The sequence below is a fragment of the Somniosus microcephalus genome, chromosome 10 (assembly GCF_052327205.1).
Source record: "Somniosus microcephalus isolate GS21.2 chromosome 10, FLI_Smic_1.0, whole genome shotgun sequence".
Taxonomy (NCBI): domain Eukaryota; kingdom Metazoa; phylum Chordata; class Chondrichthyes; order Squaliformes; family Somniosidae; genus Somniosus; species Somniosus microcephalus.
This window is the reverse complement of record NC_140996.1, coordinates 36,694,686-36,710,335: the sequence shown is the minus strand read 5'-3', so window position 1 is coordinate 36,710,335 and position 15,650 is coordinate 36,694,686. Positions and strand designations below refer to the sequence as shown.

The window sequence follows — 15,650 nt, the reverse complement described above, 5'->3', positions numbered from 1 at the left end:
TGGTTATTCAGTCATTAATTGCAAATTTATCCTGCTAAAGATGAATGCATTTGATATTCCCTTAATGTATCCTCCATTCTCTCCGTGGATTGGTTGTTTCACTGGCTTATAGAATGAAGATAGATCAAGTGTTTTATATTACATCCGATCAATATATTTTTGTTCTTACTGCACAGCTTGGAATCAATGGCACTTAAACTATTTGGATGGATAACACTTGAGTAAGAAAGAGCCAAGGAGCCGTAGATTTGCTAATACACTGTTTACTAGAAGCATTTGACAAAATGTGTGAACACTGAACAAAGCTCAACAATCCTGTTCTGCCAGCTATATTCAGACATTTCAGGCCACAATGACTCAGTAGGCAAAATATTCCATTCTCTGCTGTAGCACAAATACAGTATATTTTAGGTCTAGTACCACTCAAACTGACATTTGCCCTAGAGTGCGCAACAACATTTTCATTTTGTGATGAGCTTGGATGTGTGCTTTTGTAAAAAGGATCCAAGATAGGATGGAGCAATAGTTCTGCGATGCTACGCACCTGGTTTTCCCTTTCACAAACTGCAGTAAAATATTGCTTGACCTGATATCAGATGGAAGTAAGAGGCAATGTTAAAAGTAAAGCAGTAGCTAGAAAATTTACACAAAAGAATCAATTTTCTGTGTGACCGGAATTCAGAATGAAGTCTTTTTTTGATTTTTACAGCTTCACTGACCTCTTGCATTGCCTCTGAGATCTAGTGGCTGATTCAATTAATGAGTCTTTCTGACAGGAACAACATTCCACTCTCAACCAACATTAGCCAGAACAAAATACTTGGGTCATTTAATATATGGTGGCCCAGCTGGCCTCCAGGACGCAAGACGATAAGTCTGTGGGGCTCCAAACACGGGAGGGGGGTGGGGATGCTAGACTGCCAGCGGCTTAGACTGGTTTTGTGTACCCTGGGTTAGCACTCCTGCTCCTCCTGACCCCACAAAAATAAAGTGAAGCTTGCCTGTTGCCTCTTCTTCAGCCCAGATGATACTCGGCAGAGTCTGCACGGCACGCGCTTCACCCAGTTCAGTCCTAAAATACTATTGGGGTCCTATTGACCACATAGGACCCTGATTTCAATATCAAAATCAGCTATGTGTCCTCTTCAGGTGACCACCTAAGCCGCCTATTCGGAGGACCCTGGCAAAATGGAGACAGCCATAGCGACGACGGGAATGGGGCGGTCAATTCTTCCACACTATTTTCAGGGTGCTACCATTCCGTTTCCACCAGGTCTCAACATTCAGCCTAGAAGAGGTGAACAGATAAATGATTATAACAAAAGATTAGTGCCACTGAATGGAGAGAGTTGTATATGCATGCTAAATATAATTTCACAGAAGTGCCCACACAACAGAAATACGGGTTAAATTAATGCAGCTCATATTTATTGCTCCCTGATATTCTGTCTCGCTGAGGATCTGTAAGCCAGAATTATAATTTGGATTCTGATCTCATCCTACCTGAAAATCTGGCTCAATTCCATCAGAGGCAGAGAGCTAAAGGGATATATTGTATAAAAACAATATGTCAGGAAAATGCTGCAGATGTACTACAGCACATCATTAGATGTGTCTAAACTGCACTATCAAGGGTCTCAGAGCTCTCTTTTTGATACATTTGGTGGTGCAACACGTCGTATTGTATCTGCCTTGCGCAGGGGTCAAGGTGCTTTACAATGAGACATCAGTTATTGGACGCAACCCACTGTCTCCTGAAAAAGGGGAGTGCGTGTACAATACATGAAAGACAAGACCAGAATATAAAAAAGAAGTCAGACCAAATGCACCCATCATATACAGCCTCCTATAGACTGGTTTCTGTTCACCTTGTCAGCTTGGCCAGAATTAACTAAAATGTAGGAGGAGCCCCGAGAACAAACTGAGCCACCTCACTGAGAATTGTGCAGTAATGAATCACAAACCACTGACATATTCAATGAGTGAAAGCCTTTCCTTTATTCTTTATTCTCTGAATGTGCTTGAAGAGGTATATTCATGTCGTCTACAAAGCAGCATTTAGGTCAATACCAATCCACAAACTCGCCTCAATTTCAGGAGTTAAACTAATGCAAACCATTGCCAAGATAGTTTGGATTTGGCTCATTAAAAATAATCATAACTACACCACACACAGATGCAGGGCTGCATACAAATCCTGCCAAACTTATCATTTTCGCAATGCTGAAGATATCAAAGACACACATGCTCACACAACATTCTCTTTTGATTCACTGTTACACACACATACAATTGGTGGAACTTCTGTCATGCTTTTTAATGTTGGCAGTCGCAGACAGGGAAAATCTTAATTTTACATATTCTATCCAAAGCAAAATTCTGAACCATGTTTAATTTGCCCATTGCTAAAGTGGTCTATTGCTGCCAGGACTTCAAGAAACACATATAACCGATAAAAAAAAAAGTTTTACTTTACTATTAATCTTGCAGGACACATATATAATAAATTGTTCTCCTGATCAATACAACATTTATCTGATGGAACCAGGTTGACATAGAATGACAGCATAAGTAAAGTCTTCAATTTAGAATGCGTAAACCATTTATTACTGCCACGACATAAAAAAAGACCATTTGGACCACAAAAGCTTGTTCTTTTCACAGAAGAGGTAAAACCCATAGGCCTAGAAATTCAGTATAGCCACTTTTGGGGCGGTAAAGTCGGGTGGCCGCTAAAGTTTGCGCCCGGCGCAAAGTGGAGGCCACTTCGCCGATATTCAGTAGCTTTGGCCAAGGAGTTTGCTCGAGCGCTAAAACTGGCGATGCACGGCTATCTTTAGGTGCTAAGCCGGCGGTGCAGACTGATACCGCCGAGGCCGGGCGCAGCGCAGGTGCGGTCATTTCTTGATTGACAGCAGACACCCTGGCGCCGGCCAGCTCTTAAAGGGGGAAGGGTCGACTTGGTCTGCTGCCACGCCCTGGATACTGCAGCCCTCCAGCTAGGCCTAAACACTGCTGCTGGAGAGAAATAGCGCCAGGAAGGATGCAGAGGGCCCGTGAGCGAGCGCAGCGCTTCTCTGCCCATGATTTAAAGGTGCTGGTTAGGGCTTTGGAGAGGAGACGCCATATCTTGTTCCCGGACAGTGGCAAGAAGCCTGCCACCAGGGTGTACAGGAGAGCCTGGCGGGATATCGCCCAGAGGGTCACAGCCACCTGCGATGTCCCCAGGACTGGTGTCCAATGCCGGAAAAAGTTTAACGACCTCACTCGGATTGTCAGGGTGAGTACCCTTTCCAGTGTCCTCCTCATCCTTGCATGTGCACCTCACATTATGGGCAAAGGGACCTCAAAGCCCTAATGGCCAGCCCTCATCCAGCAGCTATGGCACTGGCATGAACATCAATTGCACTTTCTGCACATTACACACTGGCCAAGCTATTCGACCATGGGAGGCAGTGCATACAGCAACAGGGCACCACACTGGCCAAGCTATTCGACCATGTGAGGCAGTGCATACAGCAACAGGGCACCACACTGGCCAAGCTATTCGACCATGGGAGGCAGTGCATACAGCAACAGGGCACCACACTGGCCAAGCTATTCGACCATGGGAGGCAGTGCATACAGCAACAGGGCACCACACTGGCCAAGCTATTCGACCATGGGAGGCAGTGCACACAACAACAGGGCACCACACTGTACTTAGAGGCCGTCCTTTCTCTTGCAGGCCAAGCTGGCCCAGAATCTGAGGAGCCGGACTGTCACCGGGGGAGGCCGTCCCCACTTCCAGCAGCTCAGTGACCTGGAGGAGCGCGTGGGTCGACTCATGGGTGGCCGGCTGATTGGCCCCGTTGCATGTGGAGATGCCGACCCTGTGCTGGGCCCCAATGGTAAGGACATGACCTTTTGGACCTCTCTCGTTCCCCTTGCGCTTCAGATCTACATCCTTTGCCACTGCCCGACCAATGCGCTGAATGCCACCACTCATGCCTCCCTCGCTGACGCCCTGTCCTCACTCTAAAGCTACTCTTGTGCCTTCCTGCTTTCTGCTGGTGAGGAGGAGGTCCCTGAAGCTGCCAGTGACAGTCCCTCGGAAGAGGAGGAGCAAGAGGAAGGCGGCCCATCGGGGGAACCCTCATCCGCGCCAGGGGATGGCAATGGAGGGGACACGTCTTCCCTGGAGGAGAGCCAGGGGGAAGTGTTGCAGGGGGGTGTAGCTCCTGTGCCCAGTGGCGTCGAGCCACGCGGGAAGGGTCGGGCAGCTCGGCAGCCTTCTCCCCAGAGGGGGGAAGTGTTGCAGGGGAGTGTAGTTGCTGGGCCTAGTGGCGTCCAGCCACGCGGGAAGGGTCGGCCAGCTCGGCGGCCTTCTCCCCAGAGGGAGAGTCCGGCCTCCAGTCCGGAGACGGTCCTCGCCCAGGAGGTGCGCCTCCTCGATCAAATGTCCGCGGACTCGGATCGCCGGCACACCGAGTTCATGGGGGTTGTGACACGGTTGCCTGAGGCCATCGAGTCCCTGGCTCATAGTGTGTCCGATTTCGGGGCCTCACAGGCCAGGGGTTTCGAACAACTCGGGGCAGCACAGGCCAGGGGTCTCGAACAATTCGGGGCAGCACAGGACGCGAGTCGGGCCGAATTGAGGGCAGCACAGGACGCGAGTCGGGCCGAATTCAGGGGAGCACAGGACGTGAGTCAGGACGACTTCAGGGCAGCACAGGCAGTGAGTGGCCAGTTGATCAGTGGTGCCGTGCAGTCACTGGCTGGTCTGATGCAGGCACAGACCAGTGCAGTACGGGCACTCACTGCTGCCACACTCGCTGTGTCAGGCAGGCATCGCCAGGGCACCCGCCGCGCTGCAGCAGCACAGCGGTCTGGCCTTCAGCAGATTGCTGCGCTTGCTGCAGTGCCAGCCCGGCCGAGTGCCAGTGTCTCAGGCGAGCAGCGAGCGCCTGGCATCAGCCAGCTTGCCCCCATTGCTGCAGCCGCCACTGCCACTCCCCCAGCGAAGCTGCCATGAGCTGCTGGAGAGACTGATGCTGCCCAGCCACAGCTGCAGCAGTCAGCAGCCGACCCCTCGAGGGCCAGAGCTCGTCTAGGCCGACCCCCAAGGGCATCTGCCATCACGCAATGTGACCCTCAGGAGCCTTCCCCCAGCCTTGCAGCACCCACAGGGCCCAGGTTGAGGCGGAGCAGCAGGTCGGCCAGGGGTCGGAAAAGGCTGGACAAGGACTCGCCCTCTCGGCACACAAAGTAGAGTGTGTTGCCAAATGTTTTTTTATATGGGGGTGGTTGTGTTGTCTATGGGGGGTGTTGTTTTGGTAAGGCCGAGGATGAAGGCCATTTGGATGGAAAAGTTTTGTTATTCCTCCCCAGGTTGTGGGAGTGAGTCATGTGTTTGACTGTTTTTTGGGGGTGTTGTCTGTTTCTGGGTTTCATGTGGGAAGGGCCCTGAGTTTGTTCAATAAAGCTTTTTCTTTATTCAGCTTGTCCATGTTTGATGTTTGAAGTGGTTGTTGCGTTAACCGGCTGAGGGCTTGCGGAGCGGCTGCATTCATGTCCCTTCATTGCCACAAGCCATTCCCTGACAGGGGGCCTAGAAGTGTTGTTCAATAAGCCGCCGACGGACGGCCCTTGGACTTTGTGGCTCCCTCCTGGGCTGGTACTCCTCCTCCTCCTCCTCCTCATGGTCCTCCTGCTCGTCCTCCTGAGGTGGTGGTCCAACGTGAGGTGGCAGTGCCTGGGTCCTGCGGATAGCCAGGTTGTGCAGCATGCAGCAAACGACGATGAACTGGGAGACTCTATCCGGCGAATACTGCAGAGATCCGCCGGAGCGATCCAGGCAGCGGAACCGTTGCTTGAGGACGCCAATCGTTTGCTCTATGATGTTCCTTGTGGCTTGATGGCTTTCGTTGTATGCCTCCTCAGCAGGGGTCCTGGGCGCGCGGAGCGGGGTCATGAGCCATGTACACAAAGGATAGCCTTTGTCCCCGATAAGCCATCCTCTTGGGGGAGGCTGTGCCTGGAACATGTCAGCCACAGTAGTCTGTCGCAGGATAAATGCATCGTGGCTGCTGCCTGGAAAGCGGGCATTGACAGCAAGGATGCACTGCCTGTTGTCACACACCAGCTGTACATTGAGGGAATGGTAGCCCTTCCGGTTGCGGTAATCCTCAGCATTGTCGATAGGTGCCCGCAAAGCCACATGCGTGCAGTCAATGGCGCCCTGCACCATTGGGAAGTCCGCGACCCTCGCAAATCCGACTGCACGCTGCTCCTGCCTCTCCAGGGTCATGGGGAAGGAGATGAATTGGTGTCTCCTTGTGAAAAGGGCATCGGTGACCTGCTGGATGCAGCGATGCACGGCGAACTGGGATATTGTAGTGTATGTAACGTTCCACCTTTAAGAGAACTATTTTAAGGGTTGCACTACTTTATCTTGGCTACTGTATACTGTAATGCCGGTGGTGACCACACCGATATATAAGTGCTGTGTAAGGATTTATTGGGCAGATTCGCCCTGACCTTCGAATAGTATAGTCCTGTTAAAGTTACTCTTGTAGTCTGTGTATTAATTCACCATATACCCACAGACTTTACAGTGGCGACGAGTTTGATCTTACCCTGCGGCAGCGATACATCCGAAGCAGTTAACGAGCGTCGAGAGGAGGCACCCGCCCTCGTCATTCTGCTGAGAGAAGACTCGAGTCTGCAGAGCAAGGAAGAAGGAAGAATTCAGACACGAAGCCTTCCATCAGCAACAGGCAGTGATCGTCCCTTCTGCCATGGTGGTGAGTGAGCCGATCAGCCACGAGAAGCAAGTCGGCCACGTTGACTGTGAGTAGGGGGAAAATAAAAAAAAAAAGAACGGAGGAAGGGCGGTGAACTCGACCACGGTCGGGGGGAAAGGAGCCGGACAGAAGTCGGACCCAGAGGTGCTGAGACTGGGGCAGCGTGGGGCACGGAAGCCGTGGTGCAAGCGGGAACGCAGCCGGTGTGAGAGACCGGGCTACCAGCGGGAACGCAGCCGGTGTGAGAGACCGGGCTACAAGCGGGCTGGGCGACACAACAGCGTCGTGAGACAGCTCGACCGCGACCGGCGAAAGGCCGGGCAGCTACCGAGGCCGCCAGGCGCTGCGACCGGGATCGTAAGGCGCGGGAAGAAATAAAAATAAGAAACCGCGGAGAACTCAGCCGCAGCCGGGGGAGGAAAGGACCGGACTGCGAGAGGGCTGGGAGGCGCGATTGGAAGCAGCTGAGGGAGAGACAGAGCCCGAGCGAGCGGGAGAGACAGAGCCGAGCGAGGGAGACCGAGGAGATTCAGCCAGCGGCTGGAACTATTCGCCGTCAACAGGTTGTCCCCAGCGCCGGTTGCCCTGCCGAGAAAAGGGAACAAGAAATGACCCGACTCTCTCACGAGTCTACGATTTAACGGTGGAGGGATGGCCAGTACATGGCGAACCAATGCTGCCAGCATTTTCGCACAGAAGAGAACAGCTGTCAGTGTGCCGAGGAACCTTGATGTGTGGATCTAGAGTGGTGCTTCCACCCAAACTCCAGCAGAAAGTACTAAAGGAGCTTCACGAGGGGCATCTGGGAGGAGTGAAAATGAAGAACCTAGCCAGAGCGTTTGTGTGGTGGCCAGGTATTGATGGAGACATCGAAGGAATAAGCAAGAGCTGTCTAGGATGCCAGAAGGTCCAAAACGCGCCACCACAAGCTCCTCTGCATCCATGGGAGTGGCCCTCATCTCCATGGCAAAGGGTACATATCGACTTTGCTGGTCCATTTATGGACTCAATGTTTTTAATCGCGGTGGATGCACACTCCAAGTGGCCGGAGGTAATAAAAATGTCCTCCACCACCACGGAAAAAACCATCACAGCATTAAGGACCATATTTGCCAGGAATGGGCTGCCGGAACAGATCTGTTCTGATAATGGACCGCAATTTGTGTCCGAAGAATTCAGGAAGTTCTTAAAAAGCAATGGGGTTAAGCACTATACGTCCGCCCCATACCATCCCGCCACCAATGGATTAGCTGAAAGGTTTGTCCAGACCTTCAAGAAGGCCATAAAGGCCATGGGTAATGAAGACATAAATCTACAACATAAGGTAGATAACTTCTTGTTGGCGTACAGGAATGCAACACATGCGGTCACAAACCAAACTCCCGCCATGATGTTTTTCAATAGAAGAATAAGATGCCGGCTGGATTTGATTAAGCCAAACATCAGAAGGGACGTAGAGAACCGGCAATTTCAAGGCATGAATGAAAGGCCAACTAGGTCCTTTCAGATAGGTCAACAAGTTTTGGCCCGGGACTACCGTACCGAGAAATGGCAGCCGGGAACTATTGGAAAAATGCTAGGACCGTTGATGTATACCATGGACATTGGTGAAAGCATAATAAGGCGCCATGTTGACCAGATCATAGAATCATCCACAAAGGCCCAACCTACTCCACAACTCTATACGTCTAATGTTGAAGCAGAGATACCCAGAGCATCTACCTCCGATACGGTAATACTGGAATCCGATGAACCTGAAACGGTCCTTCAAGCCGAATCGACCTTGCCAGAAGAACCTACTACACCACCGAAAACGACTACACCACCGAGGCGTTATCCGGACAGAGTCCGGAAGCCTCCAGAGAGACTGAATCTGTGAACTGTTTCACATAAAGTTGTATATATGTTAAGATGTTATATTAATGGGAATATGTATATATTGTTAACCTAAAAAGGGAGGATTGTAGTGTATGTAACGTTCCACCTTTAAGAGAACTATTTTAAGGGTTGCACTACTTTATCTTGGCTACTGTATACTGTAATACCGGTGGTGACCACACCGGTATATAAGTGCTGTGTAAGGATTTATTGGGCAGATTCGCCCTGACCTTCGAATAGTAAAGTCCTGTTAAAGTTACTCTTGTAGTCTGTGTATTAATTCACCATATACCCACAGACTTTACAGATATGTTAGCTATGTCCCCAGCAGCGGCTTGGAAGGAGCCGCTTACATAAAAGTTTAGAGCCACCGTGACCTTCACTTCCACCGACAGAGACGTCCTGCACATCAGCTGTGGACGCAGATCTCTGTGAAGCAGCTGGCAGATCTCTGCAACCACCTCCCTTCTGAAGCGCAGCCTCTTAACACACTGCGTGGCAGTCATGGTGAGATAGGACACCTGCTGGCGGTATTCCCTGAGTGGGTAAGGCCTACGTTGCCGATGCCTGATGCCCCCTCTGCGTCTAGGCATGGCTGCCCCTCTCACACAGCGTCTGCGAGCCCTTCGCACATAATGCTGGAACTGAAGGTTGGAACCCCATGCAGCCCCCATAATATACTTGCAAACAATGAAATCACAATGAGGCAAATTCCAAGCTCTGGCCAGAAGCCAAAAATACCTCTCCTATGTTGGGCCAAATCAGTAAGGTCTCTTCCTTGGTCTCTGTCCAGAAATCCGTTGCACAAAAGTCATTGCAGCAAAATGGCTGGCCTTTATAGTTCAGTGTAAGTGCCCTTTAATTAGCGCTCCCCGAGGCCTGCAGGGCCTCTGCTGCGTTCCACTTCACAGTTCTTAGCACCGCCACGCCCACATTGGGCAGGCGCGACTGAAGTTCCGGTTTGGGGCACACAAAGGGCGTTGCACGACGAAATGACGTCATAAGCTGCGCGCGCAGCTGAGCGCGCGCAAACACTTTGCGCCGGCGCTAAATGTCTACTGAAGTTGGGCATAGGCGCAGTTCGCCCTGCGCCCGGCCGCTAAGTGCCTAGCGCTCGAGATCTACTCCTCCTAAGGCACTAACGGCTGGCACACGCAACTGAATTTCTAGGCCATACTACTTCAGGCTATACTCAGTCCGCGTAAATCCTGAAATAAATAGGTTGAAAATCGAGCGAGTTCTATTATATGTGGCCGAAAATTTCCCCCATTGTCTCTGCCCTACTCCAAAGGTCAATCAAGCAAAACTCCCAGAATATTTATCTAATCATGCATCCAACTTTATGCATCTTGGAATGGTGGTCTTATTTGCTATGACATTTCCATGGTCCCAGTAGCTCAGCTCCATGCAGTGTTTAATCACCTCGATTTGTACTTAATCTTAGAACTCCAGTCCCATTTCTAAGTAAATATTTATCCAACTATTTTTAAAAGGTGTTAATCAACACAGCATTAACTTCTTTAGCTTAAAGTCTATTCCACATATCTACTACTTCATGGGCGGAGGGAAGAAACTTTAATTCTCAAATCTGGCTTGAGGCCTTTTAACTTTACACTCCGAATCTCTGACCCTGCACTCACACTCCGAACTAAGGTGTGGAGATGCCGGAGTTGGACTGGGGTGGACAAATGTAAGAAATCACACAACACCAGGTTATAGTCCAACAGCTTTATTTGAAATCACAAGCTTTCGGAGCGCTGCTCCTTCTTCAGGTGAAGTGGAGAAATGCATAAAGACACAGCTTATATAGTCAGAGAATCATGTCAGATGTTTACAGGTAACCTATCCAACTGCCATTTGTCACACCTCGGCAGAGAGATAATCACAGCAGTCAAAGGTGTGAATGGTGTCCAAACAGGTCAGTCAGGGAAACATTACATCAAAGAACAATGAGGTGGGGTCACAAGGGGTCAAATATTGCAGATGCTGGGGTCTGTATGAAAAACAAAAAAACAGACAAAAAACATTTTTTTTTGGCTGGAAATCACAGCAGGTCCGGCCGCATCTGTGCAGAGAGAACAAGCCAATGTCGACTCGAGTCTGGATGACCCTGCATCAGGTGGGGTTACATGTAGCGTGACATGAACCCAAGATCTCGGTTAAGGCCGTCCTCATGGGTGCGGAACTTGGCTATCAGTTTCTGCTCGACGATTTTGCGTTGTCGTGTGTCTCGAAGGCCACCTTGGAGAATGCTTACCCGAAGATCGGAGGCTGAATGTCCTTGACTGCTGAAGTGTTCCCCGACTGGGAGGGAACACTCCTGCCTGGTGATTGTTGCGCGGTGTCCGTTCATCCGTTGTCGCAGTGTCTGCATGGTCTCGCCGATGTACCATGCTCCGGGGCATCCTTTCCTGCAACGTATGAGGTAGACAACGTTGGCCGAGTCACATGAGTATGTACCATGTACCTGGTGGGTGGTGTCCTCACGTGTGATGATGGTATCTGTGTTGATGATCTGGCATGTCTTGCAGAGGTTGCTGTGGCAGGGTTGTGTGGTGTCGTGGTCGCTGTTCTCCTGGAAGCTGGGTAATTTGCTGCGAACGATGGTCTGTTTGAGGTTAGGTGGCTGTTTGAAAGCGAGTAGTGGAGGCGTGGGGATGGCCTTAGCGAGGTGTTCGTCGTCATCGATGACATGTTGAAGGCTGCGAAGAACATGGCATAGTTTCTCCGCTCCGGGGAAGTACTGGACGACGAAGGGTACTCTGTTGGTTGTGTCCTGTGTTTGTCTTCTGAGGAGGTCTATGCGATTTTTCGCTGTGGCCCGTCAGAACTGTCGATCGACGAGTCGAGCGTCATATCCCGTTCTTACAAGGGCGTCTTTCAGTGTCTGTAGGTGTCCATCGCGTTCCTCCTCGTCTGAGCAGATCCTGTGTATTCGCAGGGCTTGTCCATAGGGGATGGCTTCTTTAGCGTGGTTAGGGTGGAAGCTGGAGAAGTGAAGCATCGTGAGGTTGTCCGTGGGCTTGCGGTAGAGTGAAGTGCTGAGGTGTCCGTCTTTGATGGAGATTCGTGTGTCCAGGAATGAGACTGATTCTGAGGAGTAGTCCATGGTGAGTTTGATGGTGGGATGGAACTTGTTGATGTTATCGTGTAGTCTTTTCAGTGATTCTTCGCCGTGGGTCCATAGGAAGAAAATGTCGTCGATGTATCTGGTGTATAGCGTTGATTGGAGATCCTGTGCAGCGAAGAAGTCTTGCTCGAACTTGTGCATGAAGATGTTTGCGTATTGGGGTGCGAATTTGGTCCCCATGGCTGTTCCGTGTGTTTGGGTAAAGAACTGGTTGTCGAAGGTGAAGACATTGTGGTCAAGGATGAAGCGGATGAGTTGTAGGATGGCGTCTGGAGATTGGCTGTTGTTGGTGTTGAGTACTGAGGCTGTCGCAGCGATGCCGTCATCGTGGGGGATACTGGTGTAGAGTGCCGAGACGTCCATCGTGGCGAGGAGTGTTCCTGGTTCAACTGGTCCGTGGGTGCTGAGCTTCTGTAAGAAGTCTGTAGTGTCGCGACAGAAGCTGGGTGTTCCCTGTACAATGGGTTTCAGGATGCCCTCGACATATCCAGAGAGGTTCTCACACAGGGTTCCGTTGCCTGATGCGATAGGACGTCCAGGTGTGTTGGCTTTGTGTATCTTTGGGAGGCAGTAGAAGTCACCCACGCGGGGAGTACGTGGGATGAGAGCATGTAGGATGCTTTGAAGGTCTGGATCGAAGGTTTTGATCAGTCTGTTGAGTTGGCGGGTGTGTTCTTTGGTCGGATCTGCGGGTAACTGTCTGTAGTGTTCCTGGTTGTCCAGTTGTCGGTATACTTCTTTGCAATAGTCCGTTCTGTTCTGTATGACGATGGCACCTCCTTTGTCTGCTGGTTTGATGACGATGTTGCGGTTGGTCTTGAGAGCGTGGATGGCGTTGCGTTGTGCTCGGGTGACATTCTGGACTGTCTTGTGAGTGCGGCTGATGAATCTGGCATTGATGCATCTCCTGACAGCTTGAGCATCCATGTCAAGCTTAGGGCAGCGACCCTCCGAATGTCACGCTACATGTAACCCCACCTGATGCAGGGTCATCCAGACTCGAGTCGACATTGGCTTGTTCTCTCTACACAGATGCGGCCGGACCTGCTGTGATTTCCAGCCAAAAAAAAATGTTTTTTGTCTGTTTTTTTGTTTTTCATACAGACCCCAGCATCTGCAATATTTGACCCCTTGTGACCCCACCTCATTGTTCTTTGATGTAATGTTTCCCTGACTGACCTGTTTGGACACCATTCACACCTTTGACTGCTGTGATTATCTCTCTGCCGAGGTGTGACAAATGGCAGTTGGATAGGTTACCTGTAAACATCTGACATGATTCTCTGACTATATAAGCTGTGTCTTTATGCATTTCTCCACTTCACCTGAAGAAGGAGCAGCGCTCCGAAAGCTTGTGATTTCAAATAAAGCTGTTGGACTATAACCTGGTGTTGTGTGACTCCGAACTAAATAAGCTGCTTGTTTTTTTTTTCATTATCCTTTCAGCATTTTGAAAATGTGGCTCATGTCTTATTTCAATGATTTTACACTGATGAAAATAAGTTATGTTCTCTGCTTCTCTCTCCATAAGCTAGAGTCTTCAGCTTTGAAGATAAGGTGCCCAAAGTTTTGCCAAGATCAGAGACCAACTTATTGATTGATATTACAAAAGCAAAATACTGCAGATGCTGGAAATATGAAATAAAACCAGAAAATGCTGGTGAAGGCAGCACCTGTGGAGAGAGAAACAGACTTCACGTTTCAGGTTGATGACCCTTCATCAGAACTGGAAAAAGTTGGAGATGTAACAGGTTTTTAAGCAAGTGTAGGGGCACAGAGAGGAGGGAGGGGAGGAAAGAACAAAAGGGAAGGTCTGCGATAGGATGGAAGGCAGGAGAGATTAAGAGACAAAAGGGACGATGGTGCGAGGCAAAAGGAGATGGTAATGGGACAAGTTAAGAAACAAAAGATGAGTCTAGATGAAGTGTAAATGGCGATGGCAGAATGATCAACAGCTGCCATGTGAGAGAGAAAAAAAAATGATGGGGCAGAGATTATGGTCTGAAATTGTTGAACTCGATGTTGAGTCCAGAAGGCTGCACAGTGCCTAATCGTAAGATGAGGTGCTGTTCCTCGAGCTTACGTTGAGCTTCATGGAACAGTGTGATGTGCCTCAATAATTCCGAGACTCGATGTTAGCGAAACAAAACAAGGCTTTTATTAACTTAGAAGGTAACACGCAGTGGAGAGAGGTATCTTCCATCTGGAGGTCTGCAGTACTGGATATGAGGCCAGACTGAGCTTGCTTACATAGGGGCCAGGTATGGGCGGAGCCCTACACACAATACATTACAATACAATGGTGAGGAGACGGAACTGAGGTAAGGGAACTGAAACCTGAAACCAACCACAGTCACAGGCAGTGATGAATGGAATATTTCATCACACAGTGTAAGAGGCCGAGGATGGAGAGGTCAGAGTGAGAGTGGAGTGGCGCACCCAATGCACGGCTTTGTGCTCCAAGAGTGCACATCAAGGATTCAGGCAGAGCTCAGTTTACTCACCAGGCCATTCCATCTATGAATTCCCAATATATGCTCCTGGTACACTGAAGGGCCTATATTTGTGAAGCATACCCTATGTCAGATGAACCTACACAGATTCTTAATTGTCGCAGTATAATTGTCATGTTGCAACTCAGTTCGCTTCTTAATTCAAAGGGGGAGAGGGAACTCAAGCAACTTCACACAGAATGTTTTGGCTTCAGCCTTGTTACATGGGTGCAGCTGCGACACAGTGAATTGAATTGGGCCTCAGCAGCTAGACTGTACAATTGGCAGTTCTCGCCTGGGGATTTTTTCCTGATGTAAATTCAAGCTGAAACTGTGCTGGCCATTCTATCTCATGCTACTCTAATTAAAACTTGCATTTCTCAGAACTGTGCCATTAGATTTTAATTAATGCGGGTATAATTCTGAATGTCAAACAAAAGATGCTGCCATCTATATATAGTATAGAAACTGGTATCCTAGGTATGTATGTATATATATTCTATATATATATATGCATATACATATGTATTAATAATAATATACTGCATTTTGTCTTATTTATTCAGCCAGTTACCTGAAAGCATCAAGTGGTTTGGAGTGCTGCTACATCCAGTGAAACACCATAAAAATGTCAAACCTTAGCACACAATAGAATGGCTTGTTGCCACAGGCAGTTAGCACACAATAGAATGGCTTGTTGCCACAGGCAGTTAGCACACAATAGAATGGCTTGTTGCCACAGGCAGTTAGCACACAATAGAATGGCTTGTTGCCACAGGCAGTTAGCACACAATAGAATGGCTTGTTGCCACAGGCAGTTAGCACACAATAGAATGGCTTGTTGCCACAGGCAGTTAGCACACAATAGAATGGCTTGTTGCCACAGGCAGTTAGCACACAATAGAATGGCTTGTTGCCACAGGCAGTTAGCACACAATAGAATGGATTGTTGCCACAGGCAGTTAGCACACAATAGAATGGCTTGTTGCCACAGGCAGTTAGCACACAATAGAATGGCTTGTTGCCACAGGCAGTTAGCACACAATAGAATGGCTTGTTGCCACAGGCAGTTAGCACACAATAGAATGGCTTGTTGCCACAGGCAGTTAGCACACAATAGAAAGGCTTGTTGCCACAGGCAGTTAGCACACAATAGAATGGCTTGTTGCCACAGGCAGTTAAATGACAGTTTCTGAACAGATCTGAGTGATTTCAAATCAACAACAACAACTTTCATTCATATAGCACCTTTAAACATAGCAAAACGTCCCAAGGCGCTTCACAGGAGCGTTATCAAACAAAATTTGACACCGAGCCACATAAGGAGATATTAGGTCAGGTGACCAAAGAAGTACGTTTTAAGGA

At 49.3% G+C, this 15,650-nt stretch overlaps 1 long non-coding RNA gene across 2 annotated transcripts in view; it reads right to left on the bottom strand.

Annotated features, from left to right (window-relative positions):
- Positions 1-257: 257 nt before the first annotated feature.
- The window catches only part of LOC147111495 (uncharacterized), a 34,946-nt gene continuing 19,553 nt past the window's right edge, over positions 258-15,650 (bottom strand). For both annotated transcript variants that reach the window (XR_015079700.1, XR_015079699.1), the window contains exon 3: positions 258-1,288. This is a non-coding gene — a long non-coding RNA (uncharacterized LOC147111495). The remainder of the gene's footprint in view (positions 1,289-15,650) is intronic.